This window comes from Loxodonta africana, chromosome X, assembly GCF_030014295.1.
Source record: "Loxodonta africana isolate mLoxAfr1 chromosome X, mLoxAfr1.hap2, whole genome shotgun sequence".
In the NCBI taxonomy this organism is placed as follows: Eukaryota; Metazoa; Chordata; class Mammalia; order Proboscidea; family Elephantidae; genus Loxodonta; species Loxodonta africana.
The window spans coordinates 130,403,819-130,424,420 of record NC_087369.1 but is presented as its reverse complement, the minus strand read 5'-3'; the positions used below and the strand labels follow the sequence as shown (position 1 = coordinate 130,424,420).

At 38.8% G+C, this 20,602-nt stretch overlaps 2 protein-coding genes across 11 annotated transcripts in view; one reads left to right on the top strand and one right to left on the bottom strand.

Annotated features, from left to right (window-relative positions):
- LOC111751848 (uncharacterized) overlaps positions 1-1,652 on the bottom strand; it is a 72,687-nt gene extending 71,035 nt beyond the window's left edge. For 2 of the 6 annotated variants that reach the window (XR_010319835.1, XR_010319833.1), the window contains exons 1-2: positions 847-1,637; positions 630-739 (exon numbers count right to left, since the gene is read on the bottom strand). The gene's annotated coding sequence lies outside the window, so the exon portion shown is untranslated. Of the gene's footprint in view, positions 1-629 lie in introns of all 6 variants that reach the window. The other 4 variants (XR_010319832.1, XR_010319834.1, XM_064278671.1 and 1 more) reach the window with 4 other exon arrangements.
- Positions 1,653-1,816: 164 nt separating this feature from the next.
- ACSL4 (acyl-CoA synthetase long chain family member 4) overlaps positions 1,817-20,602 on the top strand; it is an 85,646-nt gene continuing 66,860 nt past the window's right edge. For 4 of the 5 annotated variants that reach the window (XM_023553912.2, XM_003414805.4, XM_023553911.2 and 1 more), the window contains exon 1: positions 1,818-1,951. The gene's annotated coding sequence lies outside the window, so the exon portion shown is untranslated. Of the gene's footprint in view, positions 1,952-20,602 lie in introns of all 5 variants that reach the window. The other variant, XM_010594687.3, reaches the window with a different exon arrangement.

Genomic DNA, 20,602 nt, shown 5'->3' with positions numbered 1-20,602 from the left:
TCAACCACTAAAGTGTCACCTGGGATGATTATTAAAAATCAAATTTCTGAGCCCCACTCAGACCCGAATTAAAATATCTGGGGGTCATGGCTCCAGGGACCCACATTACAACAAACACTCCAGAAGATTCTGACACATACTAACGTTTAAGAATTTCCTAATTTAAGAATCAAATCTGAGGTATACACACAAACACACACAAATACACATATTGTTGTGTGCTGTTGGGTTGAGTATGACTCACAGTGACCCCATGTGACAGAGAAGAACTTCCCCATAGGGTTTCCTAGGCTGTTATCTTTAAGGAAGCAGATGGCCAGGTCTTTTCTCCTGAGGAGCCACTGGTGGGTTCAAACTGTCCACCTTTCAATTAGTAACCTAACGCTTAAGCATTGTGCCACCAGGGCTCATTCATATGCTATACATATATGTATATATACGCACACATATATATGTGTGCATATATACATATGTTATAGTTGTTGTGTGCCGTGGAGTTGATTCCGACTCATAACAACCCTATAGGACAGAGTAGAACTGCTCCATAGTGTTTCCCCGGCTGTAATCTTTATGGCAGTACATCACCAGGTCTTTTTTTAAGAGGAGCACCATGGGTTCAAACCACCCACCTTTCGGTTAGCAGCCAAACGGAACTGACTGGACAGCAACGAGTTATATATGTACACACATATACTGTATGTACATATGCACATATTTGTTGTTGTTTCCTCTGGTAATTCTATGGGAAAATGGAAAATAGCAAGTTATTAAATAATGCAATAATAAAGAAATTTTCATAGAAAAAAAAGAGGCATCCGAGGTAAAGTGAAATGAAATGTCCATTACCAGCAGGAAGCAGCAGCTAGTCCACCATTATGCATCAGGGCACTGGAGTGTGACTTCTTTTGGTAATATATTCTTGGCAGCTTGTAGTGGGTCATTTGCAATTATGGTCCCTTTTGAAGTCCTGAGGCAGTTCGCTGGAATTTAATTTTTAACAGAGCAATTTCTTGAATCTTGGGAACAGTATTTGTAAGACCGGTTCATAAGCAACAATCAGGGCCAGTAAGATGTCACAATTCTGCTCTGACTTTTCCTTTTGAACTGTAGGCTCTTTTTACCAATCCACCACCGTGGAAATGTAAGGCATGAAGTAAAAACCCTGCATCGTTGTGATATTTCATTAGTGGAAGGGACCGGGGTCTTAACGCAGGGAGAGGCAAGATAAATGGCTCAGATGCAACAGCTCGGTCTTCAAGGAGCAGGATGCCTTTCTTTGGTCAAAGAGTGTTAAGATCTCTCTCTAAAGGAAGAGCAATGAAATCCAAAGATGAGTATCTATAAAGGGCGGCTGGAGGATTACCCGAGGGTAAGTTTCATCCTGGGGTGGAGTCCTGGGAACCCAGTACAGGTGCGGGATTGAGGCCGTTTTGCGCCTCACTGAAATGAGAGACAAGCGTGAGAGATTCCGAAAACACCCTTGATAACATTGCAAGCAGACCAGCTGAGGCGGCTCCAAAGCCGGACAACAACCTGCGGCGGCGAGCCCGCGGGGAGCCGTTAGTCGCCTGGGCTCCACCGCAAGGCGCCCCTCCCTGGCCGCTCGAAGGGGGCTGGGCCCCGGCTTTTCGGGGGGTGACGTAGCCGGGAAAGCGGGGGCGGGCGCGTGGGTGGGCCGAGTCCTAGTCCGCCAGCGATTCGGCGGGCGCAGCCACACCACCGCGCGCCCCCGCTCCGCCCGCCCCTCCGGGCGCGTCTTTTCCGGGCTCGCGCTGCGCCTCGCCCCGCCTCTGCCGGCTGCCGGGTGCGTGCGCGCTGCTGCGGCTTTTTTCTCCGGCCTCCGCGGCGCGCCCCTCCTCGCCCCAGCGATAGCGGGCACGCGGATCCCTTTCGGCAGCTTCCCGAGTGCAGGCGCCGGCTGGCTGGGAAGACGTGGTAGGCAGCGCCTGCGGTGAGTAACCCCAGCTGGTGAGGCTGTGGCCCCGGCATCCTTGCCCTGTAGCTTTCGGGGCCCCGCAGGGGCCATCGTCTTACACCTGAGCCGGGAGGAGGTTGAGTGGGCATTCCTGTTCCCCAAATCGGCTCGCTTTCTTCTTAAGCCCGGGCTGTCTGCCCGCCTGCCTCAGCCAGGGCCGGAAAGAACCCCGAGGTCATCCTACCTTTTCCTTTGCTGGGTTCTGGGCTCCTTTAGACCCTGGCCTCCCTCTTCCTGCCGCTCCCCGATGGTCCTGATTGGGGTACTGTGCTTTGCCAGGACCCTTTCAAGAGGAGCACCTCAAGTGCTTGCCAGACCTCCAAACGACCTTTAGGGCGCCCCTGGACCTCAACTCCATTTTGTCCCCTCCCAGTCTCTATCTGAGGGATAAGTGGTCGCTCTTGTCCTAGAAGCATCTGCCCTCGACTTTGAGGGATGCTCTGCCTTCCTTATCATCTTCGCTTCCATACGTTTAGGCATGTTAGAAAACGGCTGGGTTCTAGCAGAAGCATGGTCTTATTTTTTCCTGTTCTTTCCATCTACATCCTTGCCTTCAATGGGTGCTGTATATTCAGTATTAGCTTTATTCACTTCCTCTTCCTTTCATTTGAGTGCCTGAGAAGAATTGTGGCTGATGTCTATAGCACATAGAAAAATCTAGGAGAATATGATTCATTGCTTAACCCTATCAAGGGGTTACATATTTTAAATAAGACGTCATATCTCCTCATCACTCCAGTATCTCCTCCAAAGGCATTTTTTTAACCCTCTTGAAATTAATTTGCTCTTTTCACTTAAAAAGAAAAGTCAACGATTGCTCAAAGAAATGGCAGCGAGATGCAGAATAAGAGTAAAATGGCATTTGAGTGAATTCTTTTGAAAAAGTAAGCGTTTTGCTTTATTGGTTAATGGTTTAATCAACGCCTCAGTTTCTTCATCTGCAAAAATGAGGATGTTGGGCTAGAGCACCACTAAGATTCCTTGTAGTGTTCTGATTCTAGAACCTCTAAATTAACGCTTTGTAACGTGTTGCAACATAACGGAGGTTTAACCTCATTAAAGTTTTATTTCCAGATTGTCGCTTGAAGTTTTTCTGTAATTTTGCTTCTAACAAGAAATAGTTTTAACTGTTCTTGATTGGCAAATGGAGGACAGAACGCCTCGAAGTACCCTTAGTGAGCATATCAACTCAAGATTTTGATAAGACTAAGGCTGCTTAAATTATAAAACAGCTCCTTTTTGATTGAGCTGCTAAAGGGTAAGGCATGTAAGACTCATCTGAGAATTAAAGCCTTCTCAGCCACTTAGATGGGGATGAAACAGTAGACTGCCATTTTAGTTGCATGATACAATCAAGTATCTTATTGTCCTGCTATGAGAAGTAATTTAACATCTACCAAAAAAATCCATGGAAGGTGTAATGCCACAATCGAAAGCTTAAGTAAATTCAGTTTATTTAGAAAAAGAAATCCCTATTTAAAACACAAACACACAAGTGTTTTAGATTAAAAGGTATATTTCTTTGCTTGAGTATTTGGGTAGGGGCGGGGTAGATGAAGAAAGGAGAGCCTTACCCAATTCACTGAGAAGAGAAATGGATTGGGACTCTGGAGAGGCTCAGGTTCCAGTCCCAGCTCTAGCTAGTTGTGTAACCTTGAAAGACTCACTTTACCTGTCTTAGTTTTTGAATCTGTAAAGTAAGCGTCTTGATGGTTGGACAGAATGATCCAGAAATCCCCCAATTACAAATGTTATATTCTTATACTGCTTTTATATTGTTAACTTTTGCTTGAAAGTGAAATGTGTGCATTACCATGTGGTTTTTAAGGTTCATGACGTTTAGAAATTTGTAAGGGAATGTGTATGTACCGCCTTATAACTAATTGGCTAGGCACTTTAAACGAATATGCAGGCATCATTCATTCATTGACTCTCATTCAGCTTGTTCCTTTACCAAGTGCCAGGCCTTTGGGATATCACCATTAGTAAGACTGTCCCTACCCTATGAATTTATAGTCTGGGATGGTGGTGATGGAGGTGGTGGTATTGTGGAGAAACAGATATATATACAGTTTATTAACAACAACAACAGTCAAATCAGAGACATAAACAACATCCTGGGGAAGTTAAGGCTCCATAAGGGAGGGAGAGATGATTTTCATTAATTACAGCCTGTAAATTCTGTTTTTGGTATTACTTTTTTTTTTTCTTCTTCCTTGACTTCTCAATTGTTGAGCCTTTAACACAAAATTTCCACTCCTGCCACTGGCTGGTCTTATCTACTTTTTTTTTTTCTTTTTGCTTTAATTTTTTTTGTTATGAGATTGTAGATCCTAACCCTCCTGCCCCCTCCCCCATGGTAACATCTTGCATAACAGTAGTACAGTATCACAACCCGGATATGGAAATTAATCCATCCATCCACTTTATTCAAATTTCACCAGGTTTACATGCACTCGTTTGCATGTGTGTATTTAGTTCAATGCATTTTTGTCGAGTATGCAGACTTATATGACCACCACCACAGCCAAGTTATAGAATAGTTCCATCAACACAAAGATCCCTGGTGGGTTGCCCTTCTATAGCCACGGCTATCGCCCTCCCTCTCTGACTCCTAGCAACCACTAATCTATTCTCCATCTCTATAATTTTATCATTTCAAGAATGCTACGTAAATGGAATCATATACTATGTAACGTTTTGAAACTAGATTTTTAAACTCAGCATAATTCCCTAGAGATTTGTCCAGGGAACATCCTGTATCAATAGTTTATTCCTTTTTATTGCTGAGTAGTCTTTTTTTTTTTTTATGGTATGGGATATACCACAGTTTGATTAACTATTCACCCTTTGAAAGACATCTGGGCTCTTTCCAGTTTTATGACTATTATAAATAAATAAGTCCTAGAAATAATTGTGCAGGTTTTTGTGTGAACGTAAATTTCTACTTCTCTGGGGTAAATCCCCAAGAGTTCAGCTTCAGGGATGTATGATAGTTGCATGTAAGGGACCACCAAACTGTTTCCCAGAGTGGATTATACCATTTTATATTCCCACCTGCAATGAATGAATGATCCATTTTCTCTGCATCTTTGCCATCAGTTGGTTTTGTGACTTGTTTTTGTTTGTTTGTTGTGACTCATTGTGATAGGTATATAGTGATATCTCCTTGTGGTTGTAATGTGCATTTCCCTGATGGCTAATGATGTTGGGCATGTTTTCACATGCTTATTTGCCATCTGTATATCCTTTTCAGTGAAATGTATCTTCATATCTTTACCTATTTTCTAATTGGGTGGTTTTCTAACTGTTGAGTTTTGAGAATTCTTTTTTTTTAGTATATCTATTTTGGGTTATATCTGTTTTTATTCTATATTTGGTAATAATGTTAATTTTAGTGATGGAAAATTCAAAACTGTTGTCCTTCACATCCAACACAATTTTTTTTTCTTAAAATGAGGTATCATTTATGTACCATAAAATTCACCAATTTTCAGTGTACATTTTTTTAAACTCCCTTTTCCCTTCCCTCTCTCTTATCCTCTGGTAACCACTAATCTTTTTTTGTCTCAACGGGTTCACCTATTCTAGATATTTCATGTAAGTGGGATGCTATGGTATTTGTCCTTTTGTATCTGGCTTATGTCACTTAGCATAATGTTTTCAAGGTTAATCCATGTAGTGGCATGTATCCGAACTTCATTACACTTTGTATCTGTATAATACTCCACTAAATGTACATACAATCATCCCTCGGTATCTTCATGGGATTGATTCCAAGACCTCCACGTATACCGTGATTTGCGCATGCTCAAGTCCCTTATATAAAATGGCGTAGTGTTTGCGTATAACCTACACACATCCTCATGTATGCTTTAAATCATCTCTAGATTACTTATACCTAATACAATGTAAATGCTATGTAAATAGTTGTTACGTTGTATTGTTTAGGGAATAATAACAAAAAGAAAATCTGTACACGTTCAATACAGACTCAACCACCGTAGGCCTAACTACATAGTACACATCATATGTGATGCAAACAATGCTCAAACAACGAGTGCTGGAGAGATACTGAGGATATGTGAAATGGTGGGAGGCTACAGCTGGGTGCGCCTATATATTACGTTCTTTTAAATTTTCTGAATATTTTCAATCCGAGGTTGGTTGAGTGGTTGGTAGGATGTGGAACTCGCAGATATGGAGGGCTAACTGCATCACATTTTGCTTATCCATTTATCTGTTGATGGCACTTGGGTCGTTTCCACCTTTTGGCTATTGTGAATAATACTGCCATGAACATTGGTGTACATGTGTCTGAGTCACTGCTTTTAATGCATTTTGAGAATTCTTTATATATAATTCTAGATATTAGTCCTTTGTTCGATATGTGGTTTGCAAATATTTTCTCCCAGTCTGTTGCCTGTCTTTCTATCCTTTTCACAGGGTCTTTCGCAGAGCAAAAGTTTTAAATTTTGATGAGGTACAGCTTATCTGTTTTTTTTTTTTTTTCGTGGATCATGCTTTTGGAATCAAGGGGTGTTATGTACTTTTTAAATTTTAATTTTACTCCCTTCTGCTCTGTATAACACCCAGTGTTTCTGTAAACAATGTTAACATCCCTCACAGAAGTATTTTCTCTTTCAACAATCCTGGACCTCAAATGTATCCTGTGAACAAGTAACCTTGATGGTTTAGAGTGTGAGTACATACTTATACATGGTCTAACTACATTAAAATGGCTGCCGTTCTTTTGTGCCTTTAAAATATAATGTCTGTCTTATCAGGCTGTCAAAATAGAACATTCAAATTAATATTTTAAAATTAAAGAGACAAATACTGTGCCAAGGAAGTTTTTGGTTTCACTTTCTAAATTAAACAATATTTTGGCAAAACTGTGTAGTGGTTTAAAGAGATTTCTGGTAACTAATCCAAGGTACAAATTTGTGTTCTCGTGTAAGTATACTTTTAAAAAGTCTATTTCTGTATTTTGAGTAATGAAGTTATGAATCGTGACCATGTATTCAGTGGGCTTTTTCTACTTGGTTTTGATTGTCAGAATAATGAATAAAAGATTGTTGAATTTGACTGGGTAGATGGCATATTTTTTTTTTACAGTAGTTACTTAATGTTCATTTTAACTCTTTTAAAATGTTAGCTTTAAGGTGACTTCCAGTTTTATATTTTGAGAAGCATCTGTGCTTATAACATGAGAAGAACTTAGAGACAAAGGTTAGTGGTTAATTTTGAGAGTATTCATTTCTGTAATGTGGTCAAGTACCACATTACAGAAATTTTTTCTTCTCCAGGGAGTGTGACAGAGACCTTAGGCCTGCAAAGCCTCTTTACTACTGGGCTCTTTTAAAAAGTTCACTGACCTCTGAGATGAGGCAACCTATTGTGACAAAGGAAACTTCAACTTTACTTTGATATTTAGTACCATTTAGTTACATTTCCATGGGATATTTTGTTTTAGAAGAGTATATTCATATTCTTACCTAAGTCATTCATTCAGTAATTGTGTCTATAAGACACTGTAGTCTAGGAGCAGTATTAAGGAATGGATGGAGACTTGGGAATGTTGTTGGGTTTTTTTTTTTTTTTGGTTAAGTGTGGGTTATTTCAGTGTGAGTGCAAATTTACAGGTATGACAAGTTGTAAGATTCAGAAACAGACCTATGCAGTTGTGATGACAGTTCTTTGGAGATCCAATTTTGAGCCCAAATGATAAGAGAGCCAAGCATAGCAACATTATTGTTCCTACTCCTGGAACTGCTATGTGATCTTTAAATACATGGTAGGGTGGCAGCTACCCTTTTCTAAAGTTAATACCTTCGAAAGTAAGAAGTGTTGTATGATCCTATCAAGCTGAACTGAGACTCTTAATTTATTATTCTGTTGGCACAGCTTCCTTTTTTTGTAAGTTAGAGGTTGACACTTTGGTTCTTTTAAATGCTTAAGTGTAATGTCTAAATGGAAATTGAACTAGGATAGTTGACTATACATTTGGAAAGAAGTGGATCCCCACCTCACATCATACAAAAAAATAAATTACAAATGCATTTTTGAAAATCTAAATACATGTATTTTTAAATGTCTGGAAAACACAGAATACCATAATAAAGTTAAAAATTCAAGTAACAGACTGGGGGAAAATAGCTTCTACATATGCAGTAGAAGCTTGAATTGACTTCTACTTAACTGACTCACACGATTAAATGATATTCTTCATTTCCTTTGTAAAATACACTTTGTACTGAACACTTGTTATTAGTAGGATGTTCTCCAGTATGCCAGTGTTCCTGTGTACCCACCAGTAGAACAGATGTTTTTTATTACCATCTTACTTATCTAGTGCTGCTATAACAGAAATACCACAAGTGGATGGCTTTAACAAACAAGAATTTATTCTCTCAAGCTTAGGAGGCTAGAAGTTCGAATTCATGGTGCCAGCTCCAGGGGATGACTCTTTCTCTCTCTTTCAGCTCTGGGAGGAGGTTCTTGTCATCAGTCTTCCCCTGGTTTAGGAGCTTTTAATTGCAGGGACCGCAGGTCCAAAGGACACGCACGCGCTCCTGGCTCTTCTTGATTGGTGATAATGAGATCCCCCTGTCTCTCTGCTTGCTTCCCTTTTTTATATCTCAAAAGAGATTGACTCAAGATATAACCTAATATTGTAGATTGAGTCATGCCTTATTAACATAACTGCCTCTAATCTTGCCTGATTAATATCATAGAAGTAGGATATACAACACATAGGAAAATCACATCAGATGACAAAATGGTGGGCAGTCACACAATACTGGGAATCGTAGCCTAGCCAAGTTGACACACATTTTTGGAGGCACAGTTCAATCCATAACAATTAATAAACGTATGTATATGCTGGTTGTACCTGTCTTTGTGAATAAGTAATTTCATATTTTGTAACCTGATTAAATATGAGTAGGGGAGAATTAGAGGCCTTTTGTACTGAAAATTTACAGGTGAAATGATATGTCTGGGATTTGCTTCAAAATAATACTGAGGGGATGGAGGTATGGTGTGAGTAGGGATATTGAAGAAACAAAATTCAGTATGTATGGATAACTGTAGAGCCTGGGTGGTAGACCCATTAGGTTCATAATAACAAAACAAACAGTGTTTTAGAGAATTGATGAAAGCTAGTTGCTAAAAAAGTTAGTATTGTCCAATTAGATGCGGGTAAGACAATTATAAAAGATTTGTGTAAAAGAAATATAAAAATCTAGAAGGACCCTGCACTCACATTGCTTTGCAAAGTTCTTTTAATTTCTTTTCCACTTTGAAGTCCTAAGAAATTTCTTTATAATCAGTGGGCCTTGAGTCAAAGAAAAAGGTTATGACCTTTTGGCTGTATACCAAAAGTTTGGTGAATGAGTGTACATTTATAACATTGAACATCAAATGAAATGTTTAAGTCATGCACATATTTTTTATGATTGTTCACCTTAATTGACCTTTTCAATTAACCAGCAGTTCCAAATTACATTACGAAAAAGGGCTTCACTGTATAACAAAAAGACTAGTATATAACAATACATGATGAAGCTCCTACAAATCAGTAAGAAAAAGATACTTATTAGAAAAAGTGCCAACACTACCTGATTTTAGAACCTGTTATACCACCACAGTAGTCGAAACAGCCTGGTACTGGTACGACAACATATACATAGGCCAATGGAACAGAATTGAGAACCCAGATGTAAATCCATCCACCTATGAACAGCTGATGTTTGGCAAAGGCCCAAAGTTCATTAAATGGGGGAAAAGACAGTCTCTTTAGCAAATGGTGCTGGTATAACTGGATATCCATCTGCCAAAAAATGAAACAGGACCCATACCTTACACCATACACCAAAACTAACTCAAAATGGATCAAAGACCTAAATATAAAATCTAAAACGATAAAGATCATGAAAGAAAAAATAGGGACAATGCTAGGAGCCCATGGTATAAATAGTATATAAAGTGTAAATAACGATGCAGAAGCACCAGAAGAGAAACTAGATAACTGGGAGCTCCTAAAAATCAAACACACTCATCAAAAGACTTCACCAAAAGAGTAAAAAGAGAACCCACAGACTGGGAAAAAATTTTGGCTATGACATATCCAATAGGGGTCTAATCTCTAAAATCTACAAAATACTGCAACATCTGAACAATAAAATGTCAAATAATCTAATTAAAATGGGCAAAGGATGTGAACAGAAAACTTCTGTTCGCTAAAGAAGACATTCAGGTGGCTAACAGACACAAGAGGAAATGGTCACAATAATTAACCATTAGAGAAATGCAGATCAAAACTAAAATGAGATACCATCTCACCCCAACAAGGCTGGCACTAATCCAAAAAACAAAATAATAAATGTTGGAGAGGTTGTGGGGAGACTGGAACACTTATGCACTACTGATGGGAATGTAAAATGGTACGATCACTTTGGAAAACAATTTGGCACTTCCTTAAAAAGCTAGAAGTAGAAGTACCATACTATCCAGCAATCCCACTCCTGGGAATATATCCTAGAGAAATAAGAGCCATCACATGAATACACATATGCACACCCATCTTCATTGTAGCACTATTCACAATAGCAAAAAGATGAAAGCAACCTGGGTGCCCATCAACAGACGAATGGGTAAACTATGGTACATGCAATGGAATACTACGCAATGATAAAAAGCAATGATGAATTCTTGAAACATCTCAGCATGTGGATGAATCTGAAGGGCATTATGCTGAGTGAGACTAGTCAGTTACAAAAGGACAAACATACGAGACCATTATAGTAAAAACTCAAGAAGAGGTTTAAACACAGAAAAAATGTTATTTGATGGTTACGAGCATGGGGAGGGGAAATCACAAACTAGATAGTAGACAAGGATCAACTTTCATGAAGGGAAGGACAACGCACAATACAGGGGAAGTCAGCACAACTGGACCAAATCAAAAGCTAAGAAGTTTCCTGGATACATCCAAACACTTTGGAGGACAGAGTAGCTGGGGCCTGGGGACCATAGTTTTGGGGGCATCTAGGTCGATTGGCATAACAAAGTTTATTAAGAAAATTTTCTGCATTCCACTTCGGTGAGTGGCGTCTGGGGTCTTAAAAGCTTGCAAGCGGCCATCTAAGCTGCATCAATTGGTCCCATCCCACTTGGAGCAAAGGAGAATGAAGAAACCCAAAGCTATAAGGAAAATATTAGCCCAAGAGATTAAAGGGCCACATAAACCAGAGACCCCACCCTTCTGGGACCAGAAGAGCTAGATGGTGCCTGGCTACCACCAATGACAGCCCTAACAGGGAACACAACAGAGAGTCTTGGACAGAGTGGGAGAAAAGTGTGGAGCAGAACTCAAATTCACATAAAAAGACCAGACTTAATGGTCTGACAGAGACTGGAGGAGCCCCCAAAACTATGGCCCCTGGACGCTCTGTTAACCCAGAACTGAAACCATTACTACAGCCCATCTTCACACAAGGAATAGACAAGACTATAAAACAAAAAATAACGTACATGAGAAGTGTGCTTCTTAGTTCAGTCAGATACACGAGATCAAATGGGCGGCTCCTGTCTGAAGACAGGATGAGAAGGCAGGAAGGAACAGGAACTGGTTGAATGGACACAGGGAACCCGGGGTGGAAAGGGGGGGGTGTTGTCACATTGTGGGGATTGCAACTGATGTCACAAAACAACGCATATAAATGTATGAGAAATTAATTTGAGATGTAAACTTTCACCTAAAGCACAATAAAAAATAAAAAGTGCCAAAGGGTTATGAACTGGTATTTTCCAGAAAAAAAATGCAAATGGTAAATTCACATGAAAAGATGCCCAAATTCACTCTAGTCATCAGGGAAATGCATACCATTTTTTACGTGATATATTGATGAAAACTATAATATCAACTGTTAGCAAAGAAATAGGCACTTTTATACATTGTTAAGGAGCATGTAAATTTCTGTATAACTTTTTCATAGAGAATACTAAATCCTCTCATTTTCAAATGTGCATGTATTTTGGCCCGGCAATTAGGAAACTATCCTAGGGAAATAGCTGCACACTTGTGTAAAGGTGTGTACAAGGCTACGCTGCAGCATCGTTTATAATAGTGAGAAGTTGGCAGCAACCTAAATGTCCATCAGTAGGGAACTGATTTAAATAATAGGCTGTATTATGGAATACCTTGGCGCTATTAAAGGAAAAAAGAAAAAACTTCAAATTGACTTATATATACTAATGTAAGAATTCCAAAGCATGATATTAAGTGGAGGGAAGGAGAAGTCGGAGAATAGTATGTATATCATGATTCCACTTATCTGAAAGACCAAAAACTATTGTGTTTATGGATGATACAGAAAAGTCTGATACACAGCAAGAGTAGTTATCTCTAGGGGAAAAGGGAATGCTGTTAGAAAAAGGGAGTGTAGGGATACTTTTATTTTTTACCTTACAGTATTTTATAGTATATTTTTAAATTTATAATTTTTGTTTTGATAGTAATTATGCAGAATAACATGAAACATTTGCGCACTGGAAGATACTTAAAATAGGAATTTTTCACTGTGCATTACACAGTGGTACTGTGCTAGAAATCTAGTGTCTTGTGCTTAGTAAGCACTCAGGACTTTTTTAAAATAACTTTTTCCCCCATTGTCAAAGTACTCTTTATAGTTTCTAAATTTTCTATATTGGGAATATAAGTATAAAGGAGAATAAAAGCACCATAATCCCACACCCAGAGAGATCTATTGTCAACCTTTTGGTATGTATGCTTTGTGCACGTGTTTGCACGTATATGTACACACGTGTATACACATATATCTTTCTACAAAAATGGGATCTTACTGTGCACACTGATTTGCAGCTTGTTTAACACTATATTGTGAGTATCTTCCTTGATGAGCAATTCTGAAAAAGTGGAAAAAGACATCTAGTGGGAAAAGAGCAACACTGCACCATGTAAATATAGTGCTCTGGTTAAAATAACTGGTTTCTAGGGCAAAGTATAATCTTTAAAGGAAAAAAAAAGTCATGGTCACCAACAATAAATAACCAAGGAATTTTTAAGTTCTTAATGTTGAATCATCTCAGTACTGCTTTGACTTTAACTATGAGTGTATTATTTAAATTATAGTTACTAGTATAAATACAATGTCTTAAAGTGTCATTAGGAATCATTTTGGGTGAAATTTGGTTTTAATGAAGATTTAAAAACAACCTGTTTTTTTAAATTTACTATAAAAAAAATTTCCAGTGTTCTTACTGTACATCTGAATTTCCATCTTGTATCATTTTCCTTCAGCCTGGAAAACCTTCCTTATCATTTTCATAGGGTACACATACTGAGAACACATTTTCTCAGCTTATATAAAAGACAACCTTTTTTTCATTAATACTTTAAAAGCAAATTGAATGTTGAAATAAAAAATAATAACAATGTATTTTGGGGCTTATAACTTATGTAAAAGTAAAATATATGACAATGAGAGCACTAAGGACAGGAGGGGTGTAAATGGGACTACATATTTTGAGATTCATATGCGTTAAATGGTATGATATTACTCTGTGTAATGTGTTTAATCTTTACAACTAAAAAATGATAGTATAAAAAGCTATCATTACAAATGTTAAGAAGGAAATAGAATGAAATTAAAAAAATACTCAACCCCCCCCCCAAAAAAAGGGATGGGATAAAAGGAACAATGTAACAAAAAACAGAGGGAAAAAATATAAAGCAAATAGAAAGAGGGTAGACTTAAACACAACCAGATAAATAATTCCGTTAAATATAAATCAATTAAATGCTCCAATGAAAAGACAGATTATCAGACTGGGTAAAAACTGTGAACACCCAACTATACGCTCTTAAAAAAACATTAAAAGAAAAAAAAAACAACCTGTACAGTGCAGTGACTTCCTATAATATGGCCCTTCTAGCCATGGTCTTGTAACTCCCACAAAATGTTTGGGTGAGACTATGCAAAAATAAGGTGCTTGTGGCCCACCAAGGGGATTGGACTACCTGCTAATGCAAATAGGGTACATGGAACCCTTGTGGGGGTAGGGCTAAGCAGATAGAGTGTATGGAATCTTTGTAGGGGATTTTCCAGTTTTGCGATCAGCTAGGCTTAAGGGCAGCCAATCCCAGAGGTTATGGGGGGAGCCTGACTACCATCAAGAAGAGCCAAAAGTAGATCACATCCTTTGGACCCAGGGTCCCTGCACTGAGAACCTCCTAGACCGAAGAGACAGAAGGAGCTGCAACATTGGAGAAGGCACAACGTGGTAAGAAGTGGCGGCAAGCATGGCAGAGCCCAATGGCAGAGAAAAAGCAGAACCAGGAGAGTGGCATTAGATGGCACAATGGGCTTACTGGTCTGTGGAGCGAGGCAGCTACAGTGGGCTTGCTGACCCATGGGGTAAGAGAGCTTGAGTGCCTTTGGGCAGAAGACTTGCTGGTGGAGTGGGGTGCCCCCAGTCACTTGTTGGTGGAGCTAAAAAGCTTTCTAACACTTGCCCAAGCAGGGTAAACCCGTTAAAAAAAAAAAACTGTTGCCATCGAGTCGATTTTGACTCATAGCAACCCTATAGGACAGAGTAGAACTGCCTCATAGAGTTTCCAAGGAGCGCCTGGCGGGTTTGAACTGCTGACCTTTAGGTTAACAGCCGTAGCACTTAGCCATAGCCGAGTAGCGTAGAGCCCGAGAACTAGGGCCCGGCGGCAGCAGGCAAGAAGAAGTTGTCCTAATCAAAGAACTGTATCCTGAGTTGTTCTTGTGACTTCCAAGTTGATCCTGATCCTGAATCATAAGCTAATACTTCCCTAATAAACCATGTAATCATGAGTATAGTCTGTGAGTTCTTTGTGGCAACTGAATTATTGAACGAAGCAGAGAAGTAGAAAGTGCTGTGGGAGGGACAGTTAGTGGCAGAATTGGTTAAAAAAAATGATTGGAGGGTATATCTGTATATCTGACCTCCACCTCATAGGAATCTGCCTTAGGCTGATGTTGGTGGTAATTCTCTCTCCTCCCCCTGAAATTAGGTGAGGAGGTCTGATGCTGCCATTTGTACAACCTGAATGTTTTTTTTTTTTATTGTACTTTAGGTGAAGGTTTACAGAACAAACTAGTTTCTCATTAAACAGTACACATATTGTTTTATGACATTGGTTAAAAGCCCCATGACATGTCAACACTCTCCCTTCTCAAACTTGGGTTCCCTATTACCACCTTTCCTGTTCCCTCCTGCCTTCTATTCCTTGTCCCCTGGGCTGGTGTGCCCGTTTAGTCCACTTTTGTTTTATGGGCCTGTCCAGTCTTTCGCTGAAGGGTGAACCTCAGGAGTGACTTCATTACTGAGCTGAAAGGGTGTCCAGGGGCCATACTCTCCGGGTTTCTCCAGCCTCTGTCAGGCCAGCAAGCCTGGTCTTTTCTTTTTGAGTTAGAATTCTACATTTTTCTCCAGCTCTGTCCAGGACCCTCTATTGTGATCCCTGTCAGAGCAGTCAGTAGTGGTAGCCAGGCACCATCTAGTTGTATTGAACTCAGTCTAGTGGAGGCCATGGTAGATGTGGGCCATTAGTCCTTGGGACTAATCTTTCCCTTGTGCTTTTAGTTTTCTTCATTCTTCCTTGCTCCCCAAGGGGTGAGACCAGTTGAGTATCTTAGATGACCGCACACAGGCTTTTAAGACCCCAGACACTGCTCACCAAAGTAGAATGTAGAACATTTTCATTATAACTGTGTTATGCCAATTGAGCTAGATATTCCCTGAGACCATAGTCCCCACAGCCCTCAGCCCAGCAGTTGGGTCCCTCAGGGAGTTTGGATGTGCCTATGCAGCTTCAATGCCTTTGCCTTATACAAGTTGTGCTGGCTTCCCCAGTATTGTCTACTGTCTTACCCTTCACCAGAGTTACCAGATATCTGTTGTCTATGTAGTGTTTTTCCATCCCCACCCTTCCCATCCCTCTTAGCCATCAAAGATTGTTTCTCTTTGTGTGTTAACCTTTTCATGAGGTTTTACAGTAGTAGTCTCATACCATACTTGTCCTTCTGTGATTGACTTATTTCATTCACCATAATGCCCTCCAAATTCATCCATGTTATGAGATGCTTCACAGATTTATCATTTTTTATCGTTGTGTAATACTCCATTGTGTGTATGTACCACAGTTTGTCCATTCGTCTGTTGATGAGAATCTAGGTTGTTTCCATATTCTTGCTATTGTGAACAATGCTGCAGTGAACATGGTGTGCATATTTCTATTCGCGTGACAACTCATTTCTCTAGGATGTATTCTCAGGAGTGTAATTGCTGGATCATATGGTATCTCTATTTCTAGCTTTCTAAGGAAGCGCCATGTCATTTTCCAAAATGGTTGTATCATTTTGCATTCCCACCAGCAGTGCATAAGAGCTCTGATCTCCCCGTGGCCTCTCCAGGATTTGTTATTTCCTGGTTTTTTTTTTTTTTGATTCTTGCCAGTAATGGTGGGGCGAGATGGTATCTCACTGTGGTTTTGATTTGCATTTCTGTAATGGCTAGTGTCACAAGGATTTCCTCATGTGTCTGTTGGCCACTTGAATTCTTCTTTGATGAAGTGTCTGTTCATTTCCTTTGCCCATTTTTTAATTGGATTATTTGTCTTTTTGTTGTAGAGGTGTTGAATTTTATTGTAGATTTTAGAATTAGACCTTTGTTTGATTTGTAATAGCCAAATTTTTTTTCCCAGTCTGTAGGTTCTCTTTTTACTCTTTTGGTGAAGTCTTTTGCTGAGGATAAGTGTTTAATTTTTAGAAGATCCCAGTTATCTAGCTTGTCTTCTGGAGTTTGTGTGTTGTTGGTTGTGGTTTGTATCCTGTTAATGCTGTGTATTAGGGCCTCTAGTGTTGATCCTATTTTTTCTTTTATGAACTTCATAGTTTTTGGCTTAATATTTAGGTCTTTGATCAATTTTGAATTAGTTTTTGTGTATGGTGTGTGAGGTATGGGTCCTGTTTCATTTTTTTGCAGATGGACATCGAGTTTTGCCAGCACCATTTGTTAAAAAGACTGCCTTTTCCCACATTTGATGGACTTTGGGCCCTTGTGGAAGATCAGGTGACCATAGGTGGATGGATTTACATCTGGGTTCTTTCTCAGTTTTGTTCCATTAGTCAATGTATCTGTTGTTATACCAGTACCAGGCTGTTTTGTCTACCGTAGCTGTATAGTAAGTTCTGAGGTTAGGTAGTGTGAGTCCTCCTACTTTATTTTTCTTCAGTATTGCTTCACTTATCCAGGGCTGCTTCCCTTTCCATATAAAGTTAATGATAAGTTTTCCATCTCTTTAAAGAATGTTGTCAGTATTTGGATCAGGATTTCATTGTATTTGTAAATTGCTTTGGGCAGAATTGTCATTTTCACAATGTTAAGTCTACCTATCCATGATATCCATGGTATGTTTTTCCATTTATGTAGATCTCTTTTGGTTTCTTGCAATAGTGTTTTGTAGTTTTCTTTTTATAGGTCCTCTACATCCCTGGTTAGATTTATTCCTAAGTATTTTATTTATTGTGCTTTAAGTGAAAGTTTACAAATCAAGTCTCTCATACAAAAATTTATGTACATCTTGCTATGTAATCCTGCCTGCTCTACCCCTAATGAGACAGCACACTCCTCCTCTAGTGTTTTATTTTTTTAGGGGCTATTATAAATGGTATTGTTTTTATGATTTCCTTTTCGTCGTCTCTATTGGTGTATAGGAATCCAACTGATTTTTGTATATTTATCTTTTATTCTGCTGCTCTGCTGAATCTTTCTATTAGTTCCAGTAGTTTTCTTGTAGAGTCTTTTGGGTTTTCTATGTATAGTATCATATCATCTGCAAATAGTATCAGTTTAACTTCTTCATTACCAATTTGAATGCCCTTTATTTCTTTTTCTTGCCTTATTCCTCTAGCTAGAACTTCCAGCACGATGTTAAATAGGAGTGGTAATAAAGGGCATCCTTGTCTTGTTCCTGTTCTCAAGGGGAATGTTTTCAGCCTCTCTCCATTAAGAATGATGTTGGCCATGGATTTTGCATAGATGCCCTTTACTATGTTGAGAAATTTCCTTTTTTATTGTGAGTTTTTATCAGGAATGGGTGTTGGACTTGTTGAATGCCTTTTCTGTGTCAATTGAGATGACCGTGTGATTCTTTTTTTTTTCCTTTTATTTGTGTAGTGGATTATGTTGATTGATTTTCTGATGTTGAACCATCCTGGCGTACCTGGTATGAATCCCACTTGGTCATGGTATATTATTTTTTTGATAAGATGCTGAATTCTGTTGGCTAGAGTTTTGTTGATAATTTTTGCATCTATATTTATGAGAGATATTGGTCTGTAATTTTTTTTTGGTGACTTTGCCTGGTTTTGGTATCAGGGTTATGCTGGCTTCATAGAATGAATTCGGCAGTATCGCTTCCTTTCCTATGTTCTGAAATAGTTTGAGTAGTATTGATGTAAGCACTTCTCCAAATGTTTGGTAGAATTCTCCAGTGAAGCCATTTGGGCCTGGGCTTTTTTTTGGTTGGGAATTTTTTTTATTACCTTTTCAGTCTCTTCTCTTGTTATGGATCTGTTCAGATTTTCAACATCATTTTGAGTTAGTTTGAGTAGGTAGTGTGTTTTTAGAAATTTGTCCATTTTTTCTGGGTTTTTTAACTTGTTGGAGTATAGTTTTTCATAATACTCTGTTATGATCCTTATTTCAGGTGGGTCAGTTGTAGTAGCCCCCATTTCATTTCTTATTTGGGTTATTTGCATCCTCTCGTGTTATTCTTTTGTCAATTTGGCCACTGGTTTGTCGATTTTGTTGATCCTTTCAAAGAACCAACTTTTGGTTTTTGTGATTCTTTCTATTGTTTTTCTATTCTCTATTTCATTTGTTTCTGCTCTGATCTTTATTATTAACTTTCTTCTGGTGGCTGTGGGCTTCTTTTGCTGTTCTCTTTCTGTTTATTCAAGCTGTGTATCTAATGTTTTGATTTTGTCCCTTTTTTGATGTGTGCGTCTATTGCTATAAATTGACCTCTGCACACTGCCCTTGCTGTGTCCTAAAGGTTTTGGTATGATGTGTTTTCGTTCTCATGTGATTCTAGGAATTTTTTGATTCTGTCTCTGATTTCTTCTATTACCCAGTGGTTTTTAAGCATGCTGTTATTCAGTTTCCATACAATTGATTTTTTTTTTCTTTGCTCTTTCTGTTGTTAATTTATGCTTTGATAGCATTGTGGTCAGAGAATATACTTTGTATTATCTCAGTGTTTGGGATTTTGTTGAGGGTTCTCTGTGGCTTAAGATGCGGTCTATTCCGCAGAAAGTTCCATGTGCTTTGGAAAAGAATGTACTTTGCAGCTGTCGGGTGGAGTGTTCTATATATGTCTATGAGGTCAAGTTGGCTGATTGTGCCCTTTAGCTCTTCTATATCCTTGTTGAGTTTCTTTTTAGATGTTCTGTCCTTTACGGAGAGCGGTGTGTCGAAATCTCCTACTATTATTGTGGAACTGACAGTTTCTCTTTTCAGTGCGGTTAGTTTGCTTTATGTATTTTGGAGCCCTGTCATCGCGTCCGTAGATGTTTATTATGCTTAAGTCTTCCTGTTGGATCATCCCTTTTATCATTATATAGTGCTCTTCTTTGTCTTTTAAGGTGGGTTTTGTTTTAAAGTCTGTTTTATCTGAGATTAGTATTGCCACTCCTAATCTTTTTTGGTAGTTATTTACATGATATATATATTTTCCATCCTTTGATTTTTAATAAAATTACATCTTTGTTTCTAAGGTGTGTTTCTTGTAGACAGCATATTGATGGATCCTTTTTTTAATCCATTTTGTCACTCTCTGTCTCTTTATGGGTGCATTTAGGCCACTTAAATTCAGTGTAATTATTGATAGGTGTGAGTTTATTGCTATCATTTTGTAGTGCTTTTTTTTGTGGTGCTGACATTTTCTTTGTTCCTCTTACTCCCCTATGCTGAATTCCTTTTGTTGTGGATTTCTTTTGTTTTTGTAGATTTTGCTTTAATTTAGATTTTATGTTTTTCTTCTTTATTTTGATAGATAGTTTTGTTAACTTTCTTTGCGGTTACCTTGAAATTTACCCATATCTTCCTAGGTTTAAACCAGTCTATTATTACTGGGTATTGCCTTGCCTTCCTCTCCATTAGAAAAGTTCTATACCTATGCCGTTTATTCCCTCTTTTATTGTTCTGACGTTGTCATTTACAGGTTAAACTCTGGTTCCCTGTTGCGATTGTTTTGGTTTTGGATAGTCCTTGAGAGTTCATTTCCTAGGTTGGTATCTGGCTGGTACAATCTTGCATCCTAGATTCAGGCTGTGGTCTGATGTTGTTTGTTCTCAGAACAAAGGACTCCTCCCTTTAATAATTCTTGTAAGTTTGGTTTGGTTTTTACATATTCCCTTAATTTCTGTTTATCTGGCAGTGTCCTAATTTCACCATCATATTTGAACGAAAGTTTTGCAGGGTATTTTATTCTTGGTTGACAGGTGTTTTCTTTCAAGGTTTTATATATGTCATCTGATTGCCTTCTTGCCTTCACGGTTTCTGCCA